General features: G+C 30.1%; 1 pseudogene; it reads right to left on the bottom strand.

Annotated features, from left to right (window-relative positions):
- Nucleotides 1-6,365: 6,365 nt before the first annotated feature.
- On the bottom strand, nucleotides 6,366-16,333 carry LOC121214544 (serine hydroxymethyltransferase 4-like; annotated as a pseudogene).
- Between the last annotated feature and the right edge of the window lie 2,903 nt (nucleotides 16,334-19,236).

Below are 19,236 nucleotides of genomic sequence, written 5' to 3'. Positions count from 1 at the left end.
TTACAATAAATTGGCTGCTAATGCCACACTCTCTTTCCTGGAAATCCCCCCATCTTTTCTTCCTTCTTTTATCTCTATTATCATCCCCTCGAAATAGTACTATATAAAGCTAAGTAAAGAAATCGAGAAAATTGAAAAATTGATTTGAACCAATGTATTCAGTACAGTTTTGATTTTATATTGTTGGGTTCGATTTTGGGTTGGTGTTATTACTCACACCACACTATTTGGTTCAAGTTCGGTTTTGCCACATGAAACTTATTTTATTCAAAATCAAACCAAATGAAAAAATACATGTTTAATGGAATAGTCTTAATAGAATAGTAAATTGACCATTTCAATATCTATATAGACTAAATCGTTTAACCCTATTATTATTATTATTATTATTACTACTACTAACTAGATATGATCATACAAAAAGATAAAAGTGAATCATTTCTTAAATATAATAATTATAAGCATAATTCTAATTTTAGGAAAATAATTTATTAAAATTTATAATATTTTATTTATAAAAGAAACAACTTTCCACAATTATATATGTTTGATAGTTATGAATTTAACCAATTATATGGCACATAACTAATTAAACTAAAAAAAATGACATAGAAAAACATTAGGTATACGGATGATTTATGTATTACCTTTCCTTTTAACACCTTTGAATGATTTATCAACTTAACACCTTAACTTAAAATGATTTTTTAAATAATCTTATTGATGATTATGATATTAATTTAATAATTTAATTCACTTTATAAATATATAAATGAATCTAGAGCATATATTAAAATTGTTGAAAAAAAATAAGAATTGTAATGTTAGATTTTTTTAGCGCAAAACAAAGTGATATTGTTTGTTTTACAAAACTCAAATTTGGTAAAAACTGCCAAATTGAATCACAATTATAGATTTCAGATATTTTAATTTTTATTCTATACGGTTTAGTTTTAAAAGTAAAAAAGCAAATGGAACGATTTGGTTTAATTTTCATCCAAAAAAACCCGAACCAAACCTAACCTTTTGGGATTCTACATTGTTCATCCATGAAAGAAATTGTTGATGGTGTAGTCGATTTCAAGAACTATTTTCCTTTAATAATGGAGAGATATCGTAACACGCCAAACTCGACCCTATGATAAGATCTGAGTATGGTGTGTCACTACTTGAAATCAAGCTAACTTCAAAATATTTTTGGCGAAAGCTTTTAAAATTTTATAAAGTTATAAATATAAACCATTTGATAGTTGTTGTTTTACTCAATTTAAATGGAATCATTAATAGTTTTAATAACATTCAAGCCATTTTTGACGTATAAGTGCAAATATAATAATTTCATTAAACAAAATGTATTAATTTAAAACTGCAATCTTAATACTTAATAAAAGTATTATAAAACAGAGTCTTATAAAAAAAGTTCTTTATACAAGTCATTTTCAAAATACTCTTATGTGCCACCTCCATGAGTTTTGCATCATACAAACACAAAGCAGTTGGCTCATGACAAAAGCAGCACTTTAGCATAGTCCTTCTAACAAAGCCTTCCTTCAGTCAGCAAGCCTGAGAAGGAAAAAAGGGTAACAGAGTAAGTTCAAATGAACCTAATAAGTTCCAAAGAGAAATCATACATAACATTATCGATAATACATCTGAACCTTTCTAAAGGATTCACACACATACACATACCCAATGACATATACAAGACACAGACAGACTCAGTACGCCAACTTTCTTATCACTCGGGCTGCGAACTTAATGAGTTCGCCTAAAGCATCTGGGTTGGGCGGATACTTAACAAAAGAGTTCGCCAAACCACAGAACTCGCCAAAACTAAGAGTTCGCCAATGGTGCATACACAAAATTCTATACTTAGCTAAGATAAACACTTCACTTACTCATCTATCCTTGTTTTACCAACTACAAGCCAAACAGTAACCAATTGCAAAGACTCCGTTGGGAGGGCTATTACAGATACAGTGCCAAATGGTTGTTGAGGGAGCCTTACAATGGGTTCAGGTTGCTGATAGATGGGAAGGAGGGGTGATAACATTCGAGATATTGAAGACAAAGTGCATGATGTCACTACAACAAAACAAGCCTATCGCGACACCTTTTTTTGACTTTAGGCGACGCAAAAAAGGTTGGAATAGGTCCTCGCGACGCTTCTCCGGACGCTTCTGAAAATGTCATCTATAGTGCAGTTGGCATAGGTTCTGCGACACTTTTGAAAAAGTTTCAGCATAATTCAACATAAGCCGACCTTTATTGAAAGGTTGGGAAAAACACAGTCAAAGTTGATGTTTCGTAAAAGTTGGCATAGGGTGAAATAGACAACAACAAAAAATGTCGGAATAAAGCATACATATGTCGACCTTTAAAGAGTTAGGTCATGTCCATGTCAAATGCGACGTTAAAAAGGTTGGGATAGACAGGTTCTAAGGCAACCTTAAAAGGGTTTGGATAGACTCGTCTAATTCTATGCCGACCATTAAAGAGTTGGATCATGCCCATGTCAAATGTGACGCTAAAAAGTTTAGGATAGATAGGTTTTAAGGCAACCTTAAAAAAGTTAGAATAGACCCGTTTAAGGCAACCTTCAAAAGATTGGGATAGACACGTCTAAGGCAAATTTTTTTTCTATTTTTTATTATTTCATTATTAATATATTTTCATAAACAATTCTAGTGAATAATGATAGAAATTGTGCTTTAAATAAACTAAAAAATATAAAATTAAAATTAAAATAAAGGTTGAATATTCATTACAAAAATTGATTCAACAATCAAAATACACTAACATTTAGCCGAAATGCATACCACCAACATTCAACCCAATGTACAAAAGTAAATAAATTAAAAAGTACCTAAGATGATGGACATTGATATTGATGTTGTACTACATAAAAGCTAATATAGTCTGAAACTGCAACCGTACTCACAAGTTCTTGGCGTGGGGCTGAACTTGGGGATGACCCATCATTATTTGCTATTAAACTCTTTGGATCATCCGAGTTAAGGCTTAGATCATGTGAGTGTTCAGTGCTATTACCTTCTTCATGGGAATTTGTCTACTTTGATTCATTGTCCCTGAAATAATCCATTGCAAGTGTTTATGATCCAATACAACATTTGAAGGAAAACAAAAAACAAGGGAAGGAATGACAGAAAATGATACAAACATGGGTCGCTTAGATCATGTGAGTGTTCAGTGCTATTACCTTTTTCATGGGAATTTGTCTGCTTTGATTCATTATCCTTGAAACAATCCATTGCAAGTGTTTATGATCCAATACAACATTTAAAGGAAAACAAAAAACAAGGGAAGGAATGACAGAAAATGATACAAACATGGGTTTTGTTCTTGGTGTCAAACATTGAATTTTCATGTGCATATCAGAATTATAAGTGTAATATTCTTTAGAAAAACATTCAATTTTATGTTTCATTTAAATTATCAAAAATCCTACTTTAATTGAGTTAGTTCATGTAATTAAATTTGCATTAAAAAGAAAATTTAAATTACTTAGGAGGTAACCATCTTCTTAAGATATCTCTTTCGTTTTTTTATTTGTTTTGACCAAACTTGAATATTCTAACAACTTACAACTACTAAATCCAAAGATAACTATTCTTTTTACTAAATCCTTTTTTTTCAAATTTATCGTGGCTAAAAATTTGGAACAAATATATTATAATTTTTTAAGTGAATTAATTTAAAGTATTTAAAATAATTGAGATCAAAGTAACATTTTTATTGTGAAAGAATTGAAGTGTTTTTTTTTTCGTAAGATAAGTATTGAAGGTTTAATTTAACAAAGTTTTTACGAATTTTTTTATCTATACTATATATCACAAGTTTGACGGAGTTGATATCATCCATCAATCGAATCTCAATTCAATTGTAAAATTATAAAAAAAAATTTCTTTTACAAAACAATACATATTATTTTGAAATATCTATATCTATATTTTATATTTTGATAAATCTATAAAAAATAATCAAATCCAAGTGCCAAATTAGATAAAAAGAAGTCTTAGGTATCAAATGTATAAAAAAGTGTCAAGTTCAAGTATTGAATTGGACAAAAAAATCAAGTACAACTTAGAAAAATGTCAACAAAAAAAAATTTAAGTACAAAATTAAAAAAAATCACTACAGCAAAATAGACTTTTAGCGGCGTTTTTATGTGCCGCTAAAAGTATTAACTTTAACAAGTGCCGCAAAAAGTGTTGCTATTGACAACGTCGCTAACTTTAGCGTCGCTTCTACTACAAACGCCGCTAAAGATCATGACTTTTAGCGGCGCTTATACTATAAGCGCCACTAAAAATCATGATTTTTAGCAACGCTTCTACCACAAACGCCGCTAAAAACATGATTTTTAAAAAAATATTTTAATTAAATAATATTTATTTCTATCATAAATATTATATTATGTTTTTGAAATTTAAACTTTAAACTATATATACTTTTAAGGATAAAAAATATTAAATTAAAATTTCTATTAAAATTTTAACTTTAAAGCTAAATATAAAAATTAATGAATTTAAATTAAGAAAATTAAAACAAGATACATTCTATATTAGAATTACATAAGAAAATTGTTTACATTCTATATTAGAATTACATTAGAATTACATAAGTTTTGTGACCGCATTTAGTATATTACTTTAGCAATAAGTTATGCTGTCATCAAACTATGCCTCAAATCAAAGATATAGGTTACCCATCCATAGAAAGAAATGCATGTATCTTATTCTGCCAAATACATTAGACAATTTGTGGAGAGGAGAAACCAAAAAACAATCATAAATTGTAAGAACAGATTATGACTGGACTATATGCTTCTATGCCACATTAACTAGAAACTATTTCACAGGATTGATTGCCAAATACTCAAGCATACACTTAGACAACAAGTTTTGAACCAAAAAAATTGGAGCCAAGGGAATAGGAACAATAAATCTTCTCATAATCAGCATATGGTGATTTAGTTATGTTGCTGCTTACTATTTTCCATACACGCTTCTTCTCTTTGCTTCAAATTCCAAATTCCAAACACATTATAAGGATTTAGAAGATGTTTTCACCAAACCCTTATTTCTTAATTTTTTTTAAAACTGAATTCTTTTTTTCCACCCATTTGTTTCAAGTATGAAATGATATAATTTTTTTAGTATCTATCACAATAACCTTTACTAAGAATTGAAACTAAATTTCTAAATTTTGAACAAAAATGAAAGTTCAATTAAATGATACCTTGGTGGATCGCCAAATCTTTCAATTCATTGCCCCTCATATCTAGCTCCCTTAAGTTGATAAATGTTTCAAAATTAGGAAAACAAAAACAACAAATCAACTTCATTATATTCTCTTATAACATTATTATATTCTTGTTAGCAAACTAATATTTTTACGTTTCATATCTATTGATCCTTTCAATTCATTGTCACTTATGCTCAAAGGTTTCAAATTTGAAAGCTTGTTAAGGGATGCAAATACACTAGTATTGAAGTGATTTTCATCTAAATTAAGCTCTTCCAAGTGGGTCAACTCCAATTTTCTACCACCATCTACAAAAGATTTATATAATTTTATCACTGAAATGAATTGGCATAAAATTTAATTATATGTAAGAATTTAGGTAATTGGTTAAATATAAATGCATACCTTTAAAGGATTGAAAGCTTTCAATTTGATTCTAACTGAAATCGAGGTTCTTCAAATTTGTTAAATTGCTCAATCCTATACATATCCACGTCCAATTCAAAAAGTCATTATGTTAATAATTTTAATTCCTACTTTTAATAATAATGAAATGAAAATGAAAAAAAGTAAATCTCAGACTTGAAGTGAAGATGAAACTCCTAAAATGTGAAATGTGAAATGTGAATGTTCAAATTTGAAACAATTATAAAGAAAATTATAGCTTTAGTACCTTCAATTTCTAATGAGCCTTGCAAATGGTTGGCGTACAAAGACAAAGACTTTGTGTTCCGTCTGTCATAAGAAGAAGAATTCCTATAGTCAATATCATGGTCATTGAAATTTTTATAAGTTGATCACTTTGAAAACTTAATTTATTCAATATATAAATAGTTAAGACAAATGTTCCATAACGATCTGTGAATCACAAAGAAAATCATGAACAACTCCCAGTCATAAATATATAAACATATTTCTTTCTTTCAAAAAAATAAAGCAGTTGGAGATCCAAACTCATCTTTCTTTTTTTTTAAAAAAAGCAATCAAATACTTAATTTTCAGTTTTCAAATGTAATACTCAACTGTGGACACAATCTCTCTGGTCTTAAGGATTTTAAAGATCCATTCTCTCATGACCAACTCTCAAAATCAACTCTTTAAGGGATCTTTTTTCCCTTAACTCCGTGTAACCGAGTTGCAACAGGTGGTTTATGCATACTTTTCTTGCCATCCCACATGTAAACATCACCTGTAGCAGTAGCAGTTGCAGCCCAGTACTTACCAGCAGAAATGCTTACTATTGTTTTCTCACAAAGGGAATATAGCTGTACAAATTCATCCAAATGAAGTAAATAAAAGCTTCACTCTAGGGGAAGTTAAAATCAACAAAATGGTGTAAGAATAGGATAATGTAATTTTAAACCCTTTTTTATATTTACTTGGAGAGGATAGGGTCAGAAATTAGATGAGTTATCCTCCAAGTGTATATAGGATGATCATATCCAGTTGAAAAACGTTTTATTTATTATTTATTTATTATGTTTGGTATAAGAGTATTTCTATAATATTATATTAGCCTGCTAAAAGTGTATTTCTATAATATTTATTTATCATTTATTAATATATATATAAATTAAATACCAAGTAATATTATATTAAGCCTTGCTAAAAGAGTATTTCTATAATATATAACAAAATTTGCACTATGAAAATACTTTTTTTTTATTTCTTATCATATTATTAAATTAATTTTTAAAAATATTTATACTTATAGTTATAAAATAGAGTTTTAACATGAAAAAATGTGTAGGTAAACATAAAATAAAGATTTAAATTCATACGCAATATTAATTATTTTATTTGGTATTATATGTTTAAAAGAGTTTAAGCATAAAATAAAATAAAAAAAATTTATTAGTTAGTGATACAATAAAAATTGATTTTATATTTTGAGATTATTTGGTAATATATATTTTAGGAGTTTGAGTATAACTAACAATGACAGTGAATTTTTAAAGTGATTAATAATAATTCTTCGGGTAAACTATAAAATGATGTGATCCCGGTCGCATCATGTTACGTCACAACTCGATGCTACAGAGATTGGTCAAAACTCGAGGGGCCCAAGTGCAAAATGAAGTTTTTAATTTTAGTTTGTCAATTTGGCTGCTGGAAAATAAGGACTTTGATTCATTAATTTTTAGTTATTTTAGTTTGTGTTTTTAATTATGTCATAGTTTGCACATAATTAATATGTGTTCTGCATTTAATAAAGTTATGCATTATGTAACTTTCATGTTAGTTAAGTTTGCATCATTAAATTAAGTCAAGTTAGTTTAATTATGTAACTTTCATGTTACTTAAATTTGCATTTCAAAACCATGCATTTAAGCATCTTAGTTTAATAAATGAGTTGCTGGACATTTATTCAACTCATCTTAGTTTTAATTAATAAGTGTTGTTCTTAATTTATCTAGTTCCTAGGATTATTTATTGATGCATAAATTAAGTTTTTTTTAAATTAAGTTTCTTTAATTAAACTAGTAGCTGGAATAATTATTGCATATATGTTTTAGTTCATTTATTTAAGTAAGTTTAATGTTTGTTATGATTAATAAGTGTTTTCATTTGTTTAATAAACTCATTTTAATGTGTTTATTGCAGGTGACTTTTTAGCTTATAGTGGTTACAATTCAAGGCTGTTACACATTTAATTAAGTGGCTATTCAAGTTCTTTTGAGTTACAATTAAAGGGGCTGTTATAAAGGGAGCTTAAAAATCATTAAAGGAGTTTTTAAAGAGCATTTTATGCCCTTTAAAATTCAGCAGCAACTCTTCCACTTCCAGCCGTTTTTGGAGCTTTCAAGAGAAATTAATCAAGCCTTTGAATGTCAATAAAGAGCTGGTTAAGAGATGGTGTCTATTCAACTAGCCAATGACAACTCAAGAGTCATTTTCTAAGCCATTAAAGACATTCAAATCAGCTGAATTAAAGTGATTTTATGGAAGGAGTTATTTGGTTCAAAGAATAAGAAAAGACATCACTTTTTTTTATGGCACATTAAGTGGATGTTTTTTGACCATTTGGTTACCTTGTTCTAGCATTATAAATAGATGTAATAAGCCTTAGAAATGGAACTTTTTTGCTGAATATAGATGAAATATTTGAATTGTGAGCTATCCAATTCTCTTTGTTCTTACGGAATTGATTTGACTTATCAAGCATAGCTTGTGGCGTCCATCTTTTCTTAGTTGCTGAACTTATCACCTTTGGTGTGGCGTTCAATATACCTTTGGTTCCTATCATAGTTGATAGTGGGTCAAGGTTCCTTTCCTGTTTCCTTTAACCGAAAAACACCTAAAGACCATTTTGAGATTCGGGTCAACAATTCGTTATTGTTGGTTCATTTTCGGTCTTAGCCAATTAATTTGTTATTGTTTCCTCTTTATTTTGTTTATTACCTTTGTTTTAAACCATTATCTCTATTTTGTTTCATTTTAAAACTGAAACGAATCCATCCTTACTCAATTCACGATTGGGCAACATATACGACTCAAAACATCACGAGACGAGTTCGTATCAAATTGGTATCAGAGCTAGCAAATTTGGAGTAAGAATCGACGTTGTCGGCATTACGGTATAGTAGTTTCTCGAAAAAAAACTCGAAAAAAAAATTCAAAAAAAAATTCGAAATTCCATTCAAACTTAAAAGATTGGATATCAAGTTGTGAAAAAAAAATTGTGAAAAAAAATTGTGAAAAAAAAAGAGAGCTAGTTTTGAAATTTAGTTTTTGTTTGCTGCCCAAATTTTAGTCATTATTACCTTCTACTATTTCGCCACACCTAACCTTTTCATTTCTTTGTTTCAAGCCTACCTTCCTTTGTCCTACAATAATCTTACCAAGCCCAAACATCAAGTTTGTAAGCTGACCCATAACAATTGCTTTTTAAGTTTAAATAATTCCTAAGAACTTAGAGAGGAGGAGTGAGTGGAAAGAGGCAAGAGAGTGGTGAGTTTATTCGAGAGTGTAAAAGCCAAGTGTGTGAGATTTCTTTGTGAGTGGATAGTGAGATTCTTTGTTGTGAGTTTTAAAAAATGTCACGAAGTCTGAAAAAAAATGCAGACAAGAGAGTTGGATTCCGTCCTGTAAGAATTGTTGGAGGAAGTGTGCCAGATTTTACACTCCAAGCCTTTACGCATGAAATGGAGCATCTATTTGATCAAAAACTCAAACCCATCAAGAAACGATTGGATCGTGTCGAAGAGCGGAGTCATCGAGCAAGAACCCAACGGGAGAAAATTTATCCAAATGAAAGGACGAAAATGAGATCATCAAGGAGACAAACATTCGACGAATATGTGAAAAGAGACCCTTATCCAGATTCCTATTCTTCAAGGAATTTAGGCCGAAATAAATCCAGCTACAAGTTTGAAGCCTATCAAGGTAACGAACGAGAAAGCACAAGTCATTCTTCGTATGCAAAAAAGTATTCATCTACGGAAAAATCCTTATGAAGAAGTGAATGTGTTTCGTATAAGAACTCATCCATGGAGGTTTATTCACGAATAGTTGATCGTGACTCTTATGAAGATTCTTCCACTTCTTTCCAACGAAAAGTCTATTGTTCTGATTCTTTTGTATTATCGCCATTTTGTAATAAAGTTGAGAGAAGAAAAAGAGTGACGAGAGAAAAAGAAATCGAAAAAGAAACAAAAATTGAAAAAGAGAAAAAGATTGGAGAAAGAAAAGAAAGAGTGCGAGAAACAAGTGTTGTTGAAAATGAAAGAGAATTGATTAGTGAGAGTGAGTTTTCAACAAACAAAGAGATTGTGGAAAAAGAAAGAGAAGTTGACAAAGAAACGAGTGAAAAAGATGAAAGTCAACAAGAAAAAGCGAGGAATGTTTTTACTAACCAATCTGCAAGTTGTCCTCATATTGTTTCTTCTTTCCAGGTTTCTAGGGATTCAAATGACAAGTTTCAACTTCATTACCTTCCTGATGAGAGACGATTCCATTTGATCGAAAAAGGTAAGGTTCAAGTGCTTAAAGGTAAGCAAGGTAAGGAGTTTTTAGTCAATGAATCATGGCAATCAGGTTTGAAAGTTGTTGATAAAATTTCCGATAACTTAGTTTTAAAAAGATCTCCTTATTTTGATTTGGTTAATTGTTACTTGCTATTTGTGGTTGATAAATTCGTTTTAAGTGGAGGCATGAAGAGTTGTTCACTCAATAAGTTTTGTGTTGAAAAATCTTTTGATGTTGTTCGATTAAATCCACAAATACAAAATCTGATCATGTTTGATAAAGAGCTTTCATGTGAAACGTTCAATCTGTTTGATCGTGATGGTAATGAAAATTTTTTAACTCTTAGTGTGAGATCTTCGTATATTTGCATGAGATTTGAGAGATTTTATTGTTTGAATTTATTTTTGCCTACATCTTCTTTATTTGGCATGTGTGATGTCTTGGTGAAAGTGAAGTTTTTGTTACGTTACGGAACGACCGATCAAAACCATGTTTTTAAACTCGAAGCCTGTATTCCTAAGTTGACGTCAAGCGAAGGTGAGTATCAAAATTGTATTTTGAATCAATGTGTTGACCCCTTCTATTTTCTTCAAGTTTTATCTTTATTTAGTTCGAAAACCAAACATATGAATTTCTTTGGCTTGCCAAGTCAAAATCAAATTTTTGATTCTGGAGGTTGTTGTATATTGTTGCTTAATGGATTCAAACATGTGTTGCATGATTTTAACTTTAATGTGCTTCAAGTTCTTCATAAGTTACTAGCCACAAATTTTTCTGGTCAAATTGAAATGGTGAACAAAAACTTTGTCTTTGATCCCGGTGAATGCTGTTCCATATCATTGTTCAAGGGATTTGGACCATGGAATTCTAATTTTCAAAACTATAATCTTCAAATACCTTGTGAATCAGGTTTGTTTCCATCGAAGAAAAAGGTAAAACCAATTTCTATTTTTGATCCCAGTATTGATTCATGTGTTGTTCTTTTGAGTTTATTTGTTCAAGTTGTGACTAAAATCCCGGAAAGTTCTTTTGTGTTTAACCTTCATTGTGTAACTAATTTGTTTTATTGTTTTGTAGGTGACGATGTTAGGTGGTACCCTCCTAAAGAGGGATGGCATGCAAATGACCTTCTTTCTAGCCGAGCCATTTGTGGTTCTCAAAATTTTGAAAATAATTCTGTCCGGATCATGAACAAAGGGGGTCATGATCTTGAAAATTTTTTCTCGAGCAAGTGGCCCGATTTGAGGACAAATCGTTTTCAAGAGGGAGGGTATGATGCGATCCCGGTCGCATCATGTTACGTCACAACTCGATGCTACCGAGATTGGTCCAAACTCGAGGGGCCCAAGTGCAAAATGAAGTTTTTAATTTTAGTTTGTCAATTTGGCTGCTGGAAAATAAGGACTTTGATTCATTAATTTTTAGTTATTTTAGTTTGTGTTTTTAATTATGTCATAGTTTGCACATCATTAATATGTGTTCTGCATTTAATAAAGTCATGCATTATGTAACTTTCATGTTAGTTAAGTTTGCATCATTAAATTAAGTCAAGTTAGTTTAATTATGTAACTTTCATGTTACTTAAATTTGCATTTCAAAACCATGCATTTAAGCATCTTAGTTTAATAAATGAGTTGCTGGACATTTATTCAACTCATCTTAGTTTTAATTAATAAGTGTTGTTCTTAATTGATCTAGTTCCTAGGATTATTTATTGATGCATAAATTAAGTTTTTTTAAATTATGTTTCTTTAATTAAACTAGTAGCTGGAATAATTATTGCATATATGTTTTAGTTCATTTATTTAAGTAAGTTTAATGTTTGTTATGATTAATAAGTGTTTTCATTTGTTTAATAAACTCATTTTAATGTGTTTATTGCAGGTGACTTTTTAGCTTATAGTGGTTACAATTCAAGGCTGTTACACATTTAATTAAGTGGCTGTTCAAGTTCTTTTGAGTTACAATTAAAGGGGCTGTTATAAAGGGAGCTTAAAAATCATTAAAGGAGTTTTTAAAGAGCATTTTATGCCCTTTAAAATTCAGCAGCAACTCTTCCACTTCCAGCCGTTTTTGGAGCTTTCAAGAGAAATTAATCAAGCCTTTGAATGTCAATAAAGAGCTGGTTAAGAGATGGTGTCTATTCAACTAGCCAAGGACAACTCAAGAGTCATTTTCTAAGCCATTAAAGACATTCAAATCAGTTGAATTAAAGTGATTTTATGGAAGGAGTTATTTGGTTCAAAGAATAAGAAAAGACATCACTTTTTTTTATGGCACATTAAGTGGATGTTTTTTGACCATTTGGTTACCTTGTTCTAGCATTATAAATAGATGTAATAAGCCTTAGAGATGGAACTTTTTTGCTGAATATAGATGAAATATTTGAATTGTGAGCTATCCAATTCTCTTTGTTCTTACGGAATTGATTTGACTTATCAAGCATAGCTTGTGGCGTCCATCTTTTCTTAGTTGCTGAACTTATCACCTTTGGTGTGGCGTTCAATATACCTTTGGTTCCTATCATAGTTGATAGTGGGTCAAGGTTCCTTTCCTGTTTCCTTTAACCGAAAAACACCTAAAGACCATTTTGAGATTCGGGTCAACAATTCGTTATTGTTGGTTCATTTTCGGTCTTAGCCAATTAATTTGTTATTGTTTCCTCTTTATTTTGTTTATTACCTTTGTTTTAAACCATTATCTCTATTTTGTTTCATTTTAAAACCGAAATGAATCCATCCTTACTCAATTCACGATTGGGCAACACATACGACTCAAAACATCACGAGATGAGTTCGTATCATAAAAATAGTCACTTTTGTTTGCTTTAGATTACATTTTAGTCACTTATGTTTGAAATGTTATGTTTTAGTCACTTACGTTATCGTTTTGTTACGAAGTAGTCACTCTATTATTAAGCTTCGTTACCTCTCTAACGACAATCTTACATGGCGGTCCAAGTGAGTTTTAAATGTAAACTTGGATATCCAACTAGAATGAGAATAATTTTTTTCAGTCAAAATAGAAAATAAAACTAAAAGAAAAAGGAGACGAACGGTTTTATTTTCCAATTCAAGGTGTAATTAATTTAAAATTTTCAATTACCTATTCTCATCCTAGTTAGGCATCCAAATTGGCATTTAAAACTCATTTGAACTGCCACATAGGATTGTCGTTAGGGAGGTAACGGAGTTTAACGGCAGGGTGACCACTTTGTAACAAAACAATAATATAAGTGACTAAAACGTAACATTTCAAATATAAATAACTAAAATGTAATTTGAAATAAATAGAAGTAATTGTTTTTACAGTTTACCCTAATCTTTTATTTGGTGGAGGTATAGATTGAAAAAAGTCAACATAAAGTAGCATCTTGGTTAGAAAAAACACCCACAAAAACCGGGGATAGGTTGTTAACACTAACAAATTAGAGAAATTAAAAGTTTCTAACATTCAAATAATGGTATCAAATGAAACAAATGAAGCTAATTGATGATGAAATGATATAATATTAATTTTTTACATGTAATTTGATTATATTGTCGGAAACCTTCCTATTTTAAAGAAAGTCATATTTCAACAACCATTTTTTTAAAAATCAATTTATTAGTTTAGTGTAAATATTTATGCATTAATCATAAATCATTGCCAAATATTTGTTGTTTTAAGATTGGTTAAAATATGCCTTTGTACTAGTCGAAAAATTAAGAATTTAGTCTTTTTATTTGTATTTTTAGGAGTTTAGTTATTTTATTTTTTAGATTTCAAAATTTAGGTCAAACGGTTAATACTATTATTATTATTATTTTGTTAAATTCAAGTTAATTACAACATTTTTTTTAATTATATGGTTGCAAAGTAAATACTTTTTTATTTAAAAAAAGTTAAAGTTAGGGGTGAGTAAAACTCGATTTGACTCGAAAAATTTGAATTTTGAGTTAAACAAATCTAGTTAACTCGAATTTTTTTTTTGAATTTCAAGTTTAAATCATGTTGAGTTTTCGTATTCAAATAGCTCGAATAAACTGAATTTCAAATTATAATATTTTATATTTTTACCCCAAACCCCAAACCTTTTTACCTTTTCCCCAAAACTTTTACTCCCCTCCCATCCCAACTAGAGGTGCTCATGGGCCGGGTCGGGCTCAGAAAAAAATTTCGGCCCGGGCCCGGCCCGGCCCGTTTTTTTAAATAAATACCAAAAATTTATTTTAAAAATTAAAACAAAAATTAAAAAAGTATTTAAAAAATATTTTAAAATTAAAAAAATTTAAAAAAATTATTTTAAAAATATTTTAAAATTAAAAAAATAAAAAAAAATTATTATTCGGGCCGGGCCGGGCCGGGCCCGGGCCAAAAAAGTAGTGCCTGAGGCCCGGCCCGTTTTTTAATCGGGCCTCGTTTTTTTTCCCAAGCCCATATTTCGGGCCTATATTTTTACCCAAACCCTCCCATATTTCGGGTGAGCCGTTGGGCCGGGCCGGGCCGCCCGGCCCATGAGCACCTCTAATCCCAACCCCTCATCTACCTCAAACCCATCCTCCTAGTTTTTAAAAATATTTTTCCTCCAAAATTTTACTCCCCACAAACTTTTTATTTCCCGCCTAAACTTTTGCTTCTTACCCTTTACTCCTAAATAAGAAAAAAAAAACCAAAATCAACCAAAAAAACCTCTAAACCTAAATAGTAATAATTTTATTTATATCTAATATTTATATTATTAAATTAAATTTTACATTTTGTATTATTTATATTATTGAATTGTTTAATCAATTGAATTATTAATGATACCATAAATTATTTGTGTTAAAATTTTATGTTGGTGTCAATTTCACATTTTATCTTTAAAATAACTTTTATTAAAAAATTACATTTTTACATTTAATATATTTTTTAATTTCAAAATACATAGTTAATAATAATGCATTGTTCATTTTTTCCATAGGTAGTAATTGAAGTAACTAAGCAAGCAAAAAAGATTAATAAATAAATTATGAGGTGATGAAAGTTAATAACAAATTTGATTACGGTGGACAAATTTAATTATGGTGGGTGACAGTGGTTACAAGGATCTAAAATTATTTTTTAAAAATTTAACTCGAATAAATATATTCAATTCGAATTTTATCTCACTCGACTCGATTCGAGAAAATTTCAAATGATGATAAAATATGATTTGCCAACTCGATTAATTCAAAATTTTTTATTCAATTCGATCGAACACTCATCCTTAATTACAATAGTCAATTTAACTAAAGAAATTAACATGTTAATAATTAATTAAACCTGAATTTTAAAATTTAAAAGGTAAAACGATTAAATTTCTAGATATACAAAGATTAAATTCCTATTTTTTGAAAAAATATAGTGACTGTAGGCACATTTTAACCTTTTAGATTTATTAAAAAAATTTTAGACCCAATCTGGAGTACAGTGCAATGAGAATACCTGAGCAGCAACAAGGCCACTAACACGAGCCATGTCACACAACAAGAGAGCGCCGCACTTATCAGCAACCGCCCTGAACCTGCCGTAATCCCAGATGCCCACCTCCCCCGCAAATGATCGGCTTCGGCCTGAACTCTATCGCCCTCTCTTCCAACGTTTCGTAGTCAATATACCCGCTACTCGATTTCACTTTATAAGCCAAACTCTCAAAGTAAATCGAACTCGCCGATATCTTCTTCCCGCCAGCAGTACAGTACCCATGCTCTAGTGACCGCCCTAAGGCAAATCCAGTCCATGATCCGATTATGTGGCTTAAGAACCGCCGTGTAAACGACGAAGTTCGTCGGCGAACCAGAGTACGGTTGAACGTTGATGCCCCATTTGGCGGGATCGAGATTGAAAGCTTGTAAAGCGCGGGATCTGCACAGGTTCTCAATCTTGTCAATGAATTGATTTCCGCCGTAGTAACGGTTCCCCGGCATGCCTTCGGAGTATTTGTTGGTTAGAGCATGGCGGAGGAAGTGAAGTTTTCGGAAGCTATGAGCTCGATGCCACGGCATTGGTGACGCTTCTCCATTTCAATGAGGTCATGGATTTCGGGATCGATGGATTCCAAGGAGGCGTTGCCCCAAGCGTTCACTAGCTCCATGCTTGTTGCGGGGAGAAATGGTGAAAATTGCAAGTTCTTGAGGGATTTATATTAGGGGTTAGCATTCGATCGAATCGTATCGAAAATTTTTGAGTTAATCGAGTTTTCGAATCTCATTTTATCATCCTAACTTTATTTGAAGTTTTCTCGAATCGAGTTGAGTGAGATGGAATTCGAATCGAATATATTTGTTCGAGTTAAATTTTAAAAAATAATTTTGGGTCTTTGTAACCATTGTCACCCATCGTAATAAAATTTGTCCAACTTAATCAAATTTTTTATTAACTTTCATCACTTCATAATTTATTTATCAATTTTTTATATATTGGTTAGCTTCTTTGCTTGCTTAATTGTTTCAATTATCTTCAGATTCTTGTCAGTATGTATTTTAGAATTAAAAAATATATTAAATGTAAAAATATGATTTTTAATAAAAGTTATTTTAAAAATAAAATGTGAAATTGATACCAATATAAAATTTTAACACGAATATTTTATGGCATAATTAATAATTCAATTTTAATATAAATATTCAATATGACTAAACAATTCAATAATATAAATAATATAAAATGTGAAATTTAATTTAATAATATAAATAGTAGATATAAATAAAACTATTACTATTTATGTTTAGTGATTTTTTTGGATAATTTGATTTTTTATTTGAGAGTAAAGGGTGAGAAGTAAAAGTTTAGGGGAAAAATAAAAAGTTTTGGGAATAAAAGTTTGAGGGAAAGTAAATAGGGGGAGTAAAATTTTGGAGGGAAAATATTTAAAAAAAAATTGGAGGGAGGAGGGTTTGGGATAGATGAGAGGTGAGATGGGAAGGGAATAAAAGTTTTAGGGGAAAAGTGGAAGGGAGTAAAAATTTTGGGGGAAAATAAAAGGTTTTGAGGGTTTTTAGGAGTAAAATTTTGAGAAAAAATAAATGGAAGAGTAAAATTTTGGTGGGAAATGGATTTTGGGTAGATTGGGGGGTTAGGAGGGGAGGGGAGTAAAAGTTTTGGGGGGAAAGTGGGAAGGAGTAAAAGTTTTGAGGAAAAAGTAAAAAGGTTTGGGAGTTTGGGGTAAAAATGTAAAATATTATAGTTTGATATTCGAATTATTCGAATTATTCGAGTTATTCGAATTCGAAAACTCAACTCGATTCGAATTCGAAATTCGAAAAAAAATTCGAGTTGATTCGAATAACTTGATTAACTCGAATAACTCGATTCGTTTAACTCGAAATTTGAATTTTTTTCGATTTTTTCGAGTCGAATCGAGTTTTGCTCACCCCTAATTGTTATAGAGTTGAATGAAATGACCTTTTTAAAATTTTTTTGTCAAAAATGATTTAACATTAGATTAAAGCTAAAAATGATGTCAAGCAATTGGAGGGTTTCTAATGGAATAATTCAACTCTGTTATATATCTCTAAATCGATTATTACAACAACTGAAATCTTCAACTTAATCATCAAAGTCAGGAAAAATGCAAAACATATCCCATACCTTAAAACCTATCTTTAATCAACCTTCTACACCACAACGGAAATTTGGCATTTCTCACCACATCTCCCTCCTTTCTTTTTACATTGTTAATAAAAATGGTTCAATTTCAATTCTGCTCCCTCTACTTTAATATTATAACAACTTCTTTGGCTTTTTACATTATTAACAAAAATGGTTAAATTCCAATTCTGCTCCCTCTACTTTTAACTATATAAAATGGGCAAATTTCAATTCCAATCCCTATATATGCTCAATTTTGAGATTTGATCTTTATACTTTAATTTTAGACATAACTCACATTTATAATGCCATTAGCTAGTCTAAATATTTTATTCCCGCATAAATTTAAAAATTTGTTAAATTTAAGCCCATTATAATTTCATTTTTGTGACATGATTATCGAGTGTGTCGAAACCATTTTTTTATTTAAAAAAAACAAAAATTTAGTTTTCGATAAAAATTAGAAAAATTGGGAGTCGCCACCAATCTTTTATTAAGGTGTGATTGGGTCACCTAAAAATGACTTTGGTCTACGAATTTTAGAAAAACAGGTCCGGGAGTCGGTTACGTATGAGGAAGGATTAGCACCCTCATTACGCCCAAAAATTGGTACCTAGTTAATTAATTAATGTCTTAATGTCGAAAATTTGAAAAATATAATCCTTAGCAAAAACTCTTAAACGTTACGTATTAAGGACCTTTATCATTTCAAAGAAAGAAAATGCCACATCCAATGCGTTAGGGCACGACATTCTAATTTCCTCAAAAATGAATTAGGCCAGAATACTCGTGTAATAAAAATTTAAAAGAATATCCTTTTATTCAAGATTTAAGAAATCGCGGCCCAATACGTTAGGGCACAATTCCTCCAAAATCCCAAACTCGAAATATTTTCTTTATTATTTTTTAGAAAAAATCTTCATTTCGAGAAATCAATGCGTCACATCCAATACGTTAGGACACAATGTGTTGAATTCCCAATAATGAGTTCTTATTTTTGATTAAAGAGAAATGCTCGATTGTTAGATTTAACGAAGAAAATTGGAACCCAATACGTTAGGGCTCAATTTCCTTGAAAATCCTAAATACGAGCATTATCTCAATTTTGAAAATTTTCTATTTTTAAATTTGAGTAAAAGATGATGTAACGTTATATTATACGTACAAATGCTATAATAATAAATACAACAATAATAAATACATCAATGGCATAAAAATAATATAAACAAATAAATAAACGAAATAAAAAACAATAATCCATGACATGCAAAATATTAAATGTAAACACAATTATACCACGAATGAGGAAAGCAAACAAAATAAATAAAGATCAGAAGACATATAATATACACATGGGAATTATGAAGATTAAAAATATACGTATAATTTACAAATAAATTTTTGGGT

This window comes from Gossypium hirsutum, chromosome D02 (assembly GCF_007990345.1).
Source record: "Gossypium hirsutum isolate 1008001.06 chromosome D02, Gossypium_hirsutum_v2.1, whole genome shotgun sequence".
In the NCBI taxonomy this organism is placed as follows: domain Eukaryota; kingdom Viridiplantae; phylum Streptophyta; class Magnoliopsida; order Malvales; family Malvaceae; genus Gossypium; species Gossypium hirsutum.
This window is presented reverse-complemented; position numbering and strand designations above follow the sequence as displayed.